General features: G+C 45.7%; 1 pseudogene; it reads right to left on the bottom strand.

Moving 5' to 3' along the window:
* Positions 1-1805: 1805 nt before the first annotated feature.
* On the bottom strand, positions 1806-7053 carry LOC106611690 (neuronal acetylcholine receptor subunit alpha-9-II-like; annotated as a pseudogene).
* Between the last annotated feature and the right edge of the window lie 374 nt (positions 7054-7427).

Below are 7427 nucleotides of genomic sequence, written 5' to 3'. Positions count from 1 at the left end.
GACATTCCGACAATAAACGTATGTTTTATGACAGAAAGACAATAAACAATCTTGACGTTATAATGAAGTGTATATAACATGGAGACTGAAGAAACATCACTATTGTACTTTTTTTAGCATTATGATGTGACTGCTTGTACCCTAGAAGAGCTGTATTAAAACTGTTACTTCGACCGGATCCTCGAGTCTCCTCTTTTACCTTCACAAAGTCAACTTGCATTTGAAAATCACTGTCTTCACTGTATAAAGTCATCTTGGAGCTATTTCTCAGTCCATATCATAACAATCCTCCCCACCTGCAGACAGGTGATGATGGACTCCCCCAGCCGCCCTCCCGTGAAATAAAAAGACCCTGGCAATTTTCCACAGCAGTCTCACCCCAGCCTCTCTCTTGTCTGTGCAAATTACATGTTTCCCACTACTCCCTGGCTCCTGGGGTGATTATAGCGTGCATCGGGCCCCCGCAGGTGGCACACCGTGCACTAATAAGACCAGAGACAGGCTTCCCCAGCGTGAAAATGTGAGAGATTTCACTCCCAGACACATCATACCTCAGCATGACATTCACTTCCCTGAAGAGGATGATGACTGCTCAGGCTGAACTCCTTCCTGAGGAGGAATAGACTGGCATTAACATGTCAGAGGAGTTTCACCAGTTATGTATCAGTAAAGACAATGTACTAATTGTTACCTAAACGCCTCATCTCTTTAACACTGGTTGGTTATGAAACAAGTAACCATGGCTGCGTTTACACAGACAGCCCAATTCTGATCTTTTTTTCACTAATTGGTCTTTTGACCAATCAGGTCAGCTCTGAAAAATAGTCTGATGTGACTGGTCAAAAGACCAATTAGTGAAAAAAATATCAGAATTGGGCTGCTGCATCCTAAGATCCTCCCCGCTGTATTGACTCAATACATTATAGAATGGTCATATATCCCTTTATCTGACTATCAACATTTTTTTTGTGTGTGTAAACCGTATGTAAAGTGATTGTTGTAAAGACATCTGATTTGTCCCCTAATTGAGTGAGTGTCCCCTAATTGTCATGGGTCTGTGGCATCCATCTGTGCCCAGTTCAGGTGGAGAATTGGTGAGAGATGTCTGCCCTCCGCTGGATATACAGGGTAGTAGTGACAATTCTGTAATACAAAGGATCCATAGGGACAAATGGGTATCAACTGTTTTTTAACTGAGGTATAGGGGGGGCTCTCTGGTCATATACTTTGTCCTTTGAGTGGTTGACTACTTCCATGAAGTAAGCAGTAGTGTCAGGCGTACACGACACTACTACAATCACTACCTGCCACGCACACCTGAACGTTACCAAGTTCATGGAATGGGTGACTGGAGGGGGTAAACTCATTGTGTTGCATAATTTATGGTCCATAATATCTTACATCTACACAGCGCCTGTTTGGAAACAAAGCAGTCATTAACTATTCACTAAATGATTTTGAACAGAAAAATGATTCCAGGCCTGTGGATCCAGAGAGAGGCCTTTGTCGCTGAAACCCCTGGAGTCTGATTTCAGACTGGTGAAGACGTGATGGTTCCTCTGGTTCTATTTAGTGGAGAGATGAGGATAGGAAGGGTGTAAGGAGTTCAGAGACAACAGTGATTGGTGTGTACTGTTCATTTGCACACATTATACACTTGCAGTTACATTTGAAGCAATTTAATCCATTTTATGTTTTTAATATAAAATGTATTTGTCTGTCTGTAAAGCGATGACAAGAAAGAGTGAAATGATTTGACTTCAGCAATGTCATATAACAGTCCAATAGTCTTTCTTCCATTGTTGTCATGGCACCTTGCCGATAATCAGAATGCTCATGAGGAAGACCATGATGAAGAAGATCCACATAAAAGAACCTATCCATCACCCTGGCAACCTTCTTCCACTCTGCCTGGTGGCGCAAGTGGCCCTCTGCTACCGGAAGCAGATGGCGATGTACTCCACATTCCGCACCAGCTTGGAGTCCACCCCAGGTAAACTGCTGCCATGACTACAGAACACACAGGGGTCAAAGGTTACTGAGGCCACCACAGCAGCGACCACGGCTGCCTTTTCAACCTCTGGACAGCATGGCAGCGCCTCCTTACAGCAATCCCCCAGGGAGAGGTTCCCGTTGGGCTCAAAACCCTCGTACTTGGAGCTGGAGAGATGGGTCTTCTAATCTCTGGTGATGTGGTGTTGGGGGTCGAGGCTTGGGGTGACGTTGAGGTCCAAGGGTTTGGGATCAGGGGTGTTTGTGGCGGTACTGGTTCTCTCGCCCGCTGTGGCCTCCCCGTTTCCCATTGGCATGGTGGTGGGGCTGAAGATGGGGTGGTGGAAGTCGCCTTGTCCAAAGTGTGAGGAGGAAGAGGTGGCAGGGACACAGTTCTCTCTCACCTCGTAGACCAAGATGATCTTGGACATGTAGTTGATGATGAGGACTTTGGCCCAATGGGTGTGTGTGGTGTGTGTGGTGTGTGTGCCCATCCTGTTGCTGTTGTATGTCCAGGAGCCAAATGTGAGGTTGCACTCCTGGCTGTGGAAGTGGAAGTAGGAGACGACCACCACAAAGGAGCTCAAATTCAAATTACAATTCATGGACCAACACTTATTGTCAATAAAGGAGGTTGTTTCTAGATAGTAGAAATGATTATGGTTTAGAGGCTGTACTGTACAGTATATCTGTGTGACGTACAGGCATACTTGTTATAAAGGACGAGGTCAGGCCTCCACACCAGACTACTGGGGATCCTCCAGGCCATCATAGTCCTCCTTGTTCCACCTCAGGTAGGCATTGTGCCACGTCTGACCGATCCACAGGTACGCTATCAATACCTGGTTCCCCTCGTCCTGCACACATAGACACAGATATAAACACACACAGACACAGATATAAACACAGACACAGATACTGTATAACACACACACACACACACACACACACACACACACACACACACACACACACACACATAGATGCAGGTGCCCACATGCTGCAGACACATGCACACAGCAGTCTCACACACACACACACACACAAGACATGTGGACACACACACACTAATAAGGGCAATATACTAGCTAATAGTCTTATTTTTGTTGTCATTGTCTCTCTCTCTCTCTAATTAATCCACTAAAGTCTCAGACTAGCTGTCAGACATTGAAATTCAGGCCCAGCTGTCTGTCAATATCAGGTGAATGAGGAGTTTAGATGAGGGGGTTGAGGGGTTGTCACTGCCAGAACCTGACGCATTGCTTGACCAAAGCATGGAACCAAGGAGTAATGGGACACTCAAAACATACAGACACACACAAACACACACACACACAAATAAATACAAATACACACAGGTCACACACACGTCATTAGTCTGTCTGCATTTCAAAGTGACAGGATGACATCATCCCAGAGACAGGGAGTGAGTTGGCAGTAGGACAGCTCTCTTTAGAGAGCACTAGACAAGGTACACTTAGTAACACATGCACACACACACACGAATGGGAAGTTGACACTCTACTGGACTGAAAGAGTATATGGCTGATAACTGTAGGCCTGTACAGTACTTCTGACGTCTCTCATACACATCAACAGAGGAAGCAATTGGGTAACTAATACAGCATGTTCAAGGTACAGTACTTGTGCCTTGCATATATAGGCAAAAGAACAGGTGGGTCACAGAGTTGACTGACTATACGTGTCTTAGCAATGAGCAGAACAGCGCTGGCTGCTGCCTGCTTCCTGTCACACTGTTTTACGTCCTCTGATCTAAAGTACATGATCTCTCTCTACGATATCTCTCAGAAGAGTTATCCTCTGTATACGTACACACAGTATTTGATCAGGGGATATACATTTTGAGAAAGCCTCATTGTGAGAGAAGCCGGTCATAGATTACCAGTGGTCCTCTACTCGTCGCTGAGACCTAGTCAGTAATCTCTGAGACTCACCATGCCTTTGATCTGGGAGAGAGTGATCTGCAGGGTGACGTTCAGGGCTTTGTCTGTGCCCTTAACAGGCCGCAGGGCTTTCGAGTAGTTCTCCATCAGGTCAGTGAGCAGCTGCTGTGCGTACTGGCCCTGAGCCGAGTGGACCAGTACAATAGGAGAGTAGAAGTCAGTCTTATTTATGAAAGAATACAGAAGGTAGGCCAATTTGTTGTAGCTTCCATGTATGTATGTATGTACAGTCGTGGCAAAAAGTTCTGAGAATGACACAAATATTAATTTTCACAAAGTTTGCTGCTTCAGTGTCTTTAGATATTTTTGTCAGATGTTACTATGGAATACTGAAGTATAATTACAAACATTTCATAATGCTGATGCAAAGAGTCAATATTTGCAGTGTTGACCCTTCTTTTTCAAGACCTCTGCATTCATGCTGTCAATTAACTTTTGGGCCACATCCTGACTGATGGCAGCCCATTCTTGCATAATCAATGCTTGAAGTTTGTCAGAATTTGTGGGTTTTTGTTTGTCCACCCGCCTCTTGAGGGTTGACCACAAGTTCTCAATGGGATTAAGGTCTGGGGAGTTTCCTGGCCATGGACCCAAAATATCAATGTTTTGTTCTCCGAGCCACTTAGTTATCACTTTTGCCTTATGGCAAGGTGCTCCATCATGCTGGAAAAGGCATTGTTCGTCACCAAACTGTTCCTGGATGGTTGGGAGAAGTTGCTCTCGGAGGATGTGTTGTTACCATTCTTTATTCATGGCTGTGTTCTTAGGCAAAATTGTGAGTGAGCCCACTCCCTTGGCTGAGAAGCAACCCCACACATTAATGGTCTCAGGATGCTTTACTGTTGGCATGACACAGGACTGATGGTAGCGCTCACCTTGTCTTCACCGGACAAGCTTTTTTCCGGATGCCCCAAACAATCAGAAAGGGGATTCATCAGAGAAAATGACTTTACCCCAGTCCTCAGCAGTCCAATCCCTGTACCTTTTGCAGAATATCAGTCTGTCCCAGATGTTTTTCCTGGAGAGAAGTGGCTTCTTTGCTGCCCTTCTTGACACCAGGCCATCCTTCAAAAGTCTTTGCCTCACTGTGCGTGCAGATGCACTCACACCTGCCTGCTGCCATTCCTGAGCAAGCTCTGTACTGGTGGTGCCCCGATCCCGCAGCTGAATCAACTTTAGGAGACGAACCTGGCGCTTGCTGGACTTTCTTGGACACCCTGAAGGCTTCTTCACAACAATTGAGCTGCTGTCCTTGAAGTTCTTGATGATCCGATAATGGTTGATTTAGGTGCAATCTTACTGGCAGCAATATCCTTGCCTGTGAAGCCCTTTTTGTGCAAAGCAATGATGACGGCACGTGTTTCCTTGAAGGTAACCATGGTTGACAGAGGAAGAACAATGATTCCAAGCACCACCCTCCTTTTGAAGCTTCCAGTCTGTTATTCAAACTCAATCAGCATGACAGAATGATCTCCAGCCTTGTCCTCGTCAACACTCACACCTGTGTTAACGAGAGAATCACTGACATGATGTCAGCTGGTCCTTTTGTGGCAGGGCTGAAATGCAGTGGAAATGTTTTTGGGGGATTCAGTTCATTTGCATGGCAAAGAGGGACTTTGCAATTAATTGCAATTCATCTGATCACTCTTCATAACATTCTGGAGTATATGCAAATTGCCATCATACAAACTTAGGCAGCAGACTTGGTGAAAATTAATATTTGTGTCATTCTCAAAACTTTTGGCCACGACTGTGGGCTACTACCTCTGCCAAGGGGTCTAATAATTTATGGCACAGGTGGTATGGTATTAGCCCCATGGAATGCTGGTTCAATCCTCCCTCCATTGTTACCCCCTCAATGGACCTAATAGCCCACATTGAGGAAGGGTCCTGTCTAGAGAGTTGTCTGGGGTGTGGAGAGATGACGCCTTGGTCGAAGTGCAAGGCGCATCCCGCGTAATCCAATGCGTAAAATGAGCTCACTGGGACGTTTTAAATGTAAAAGCAACAATGTCAATCTAGGTCAGAAATAATAGACTCTTAATATGATTTAAAATAAGACAGACATATGTTTACATTTCCATGGGCTTAACTCCATTGTAGGATTTCCCAAACATGTCCTATGTACAGCTAATGTCACTGACTGGAAACATCTTCTGCGTCTAGGATGAATGTCCAGAAGGAACCAGGAGGAAGTTGGATCAACACACATCCGCTCCTTTGTTTAAATCCATCCAGGTTTGCATGACGTCCATTCAACCCCAATTGAACTCAATTGCTGATAACAGCCCTCCTCGCGTTTTAGGGCAGCGGAGGTTGCATGCCCGCTCAGACACAGAATAGGACCCCGGCTATCACGTAGGAGGAAACGGGGGAAACCAGATGCCCCCGGACCATAGGCTCAACACACAGGATGTATTCAGCTGTAAATCAAACTATTGACAGGTGTGCTCGCGAGGCAGACACTGGTTGAGGCAGTGAAGGTAACCATGGTCAACCAGTGTCTGCCTCGCGAGCACACCTGTCAATAGTTTGATTTACAGCTGAATACATCCTGTGTGTTGAGCCTATGGTCCGGGGGCATCTGGTTTCCCCCGTTTCCTCCTACGTGATAGCCGGGGTCCTATTCTGTTCAATGTAATAGGCCTAGGCCTACCAATTTGTTGATCAATGGCCTTGGATATCAGGTTTGGATCGGGCATAGGAATGGTTTGTGTGATTTTATCATCATGGATACCAGGGTAATCAAATGGTTAGGCCTACAATTTCCAATCAAATACAAAGACTGGATGTGGGTTTTGGTTGCCTTGGAGGGCCCTTAGGAGACATGGGTAATAGGGCATTGAGGGAATAGATGGTGCGGGATTATATCTGGGTGGTATAACCAGTATACGTGTTCCTATGAGGGTATTCAAGTCCAAAACATAGGGTTGTCTTCTTCACAAAACCTAAACCTGGGACATAAGCCGTTACCACCCTGACACTTACTCAGATCACATCTCACTTTACTAAGTATCATTTGACCGCCACTAAATCTCACAGCTTTTCTCAGCTCTGGCAGAAGACTTTGGTGGCGTGTCAGGGGAGAGATATTCATCAAGGTAACAAAGAGATACAAAACAAGCTTTTGTCACTTGGGAAACCTGAGGTTGGCTTTGTCTGTATCTCGATAGCAGGTGTCGCTGTGCAGCAGGGGAGTCTGCATGGGGACACTAAGGCCTAACTCCAGCCCACACACAGTAGGCCTATTTACACAGACTGATACACATAAGCTTGTAAGGGCATTCTTCCCAGTGCAGGCATGCTGCAATATGGGTATTGGAGAGCACTGCCAGGTTCACTCCTGTGTTGAAAGATGGACTTGTTGGCAAGGCTGGCTCAGACACAACACGCTACCTAACCTGCCATCTGGTTGTGTTCAGCCTAATAACTCTCGCCTGACTACACAAACAAGATGCTCTGTGGCTTTTC

The sequence above is a fragment of the Salmo salar genome, chromosome 09, assembly GCF_965601325.2.
Source record: "Salmo salar chromosome 09, fSalSal1, whole genome shotgun sequence".
NCBI classification, from domain to species: Eukaryota; Metazoa; Chordata; class Actinopteri; order Salmoniformes; family Salmonidae; genus Salmo; species Salmo salar.
The sequence above is the reverse complement of the archived record's forward strand: the minus strand, read 5'-3'. Positions and strand labels throughout refer to the sequence as shown.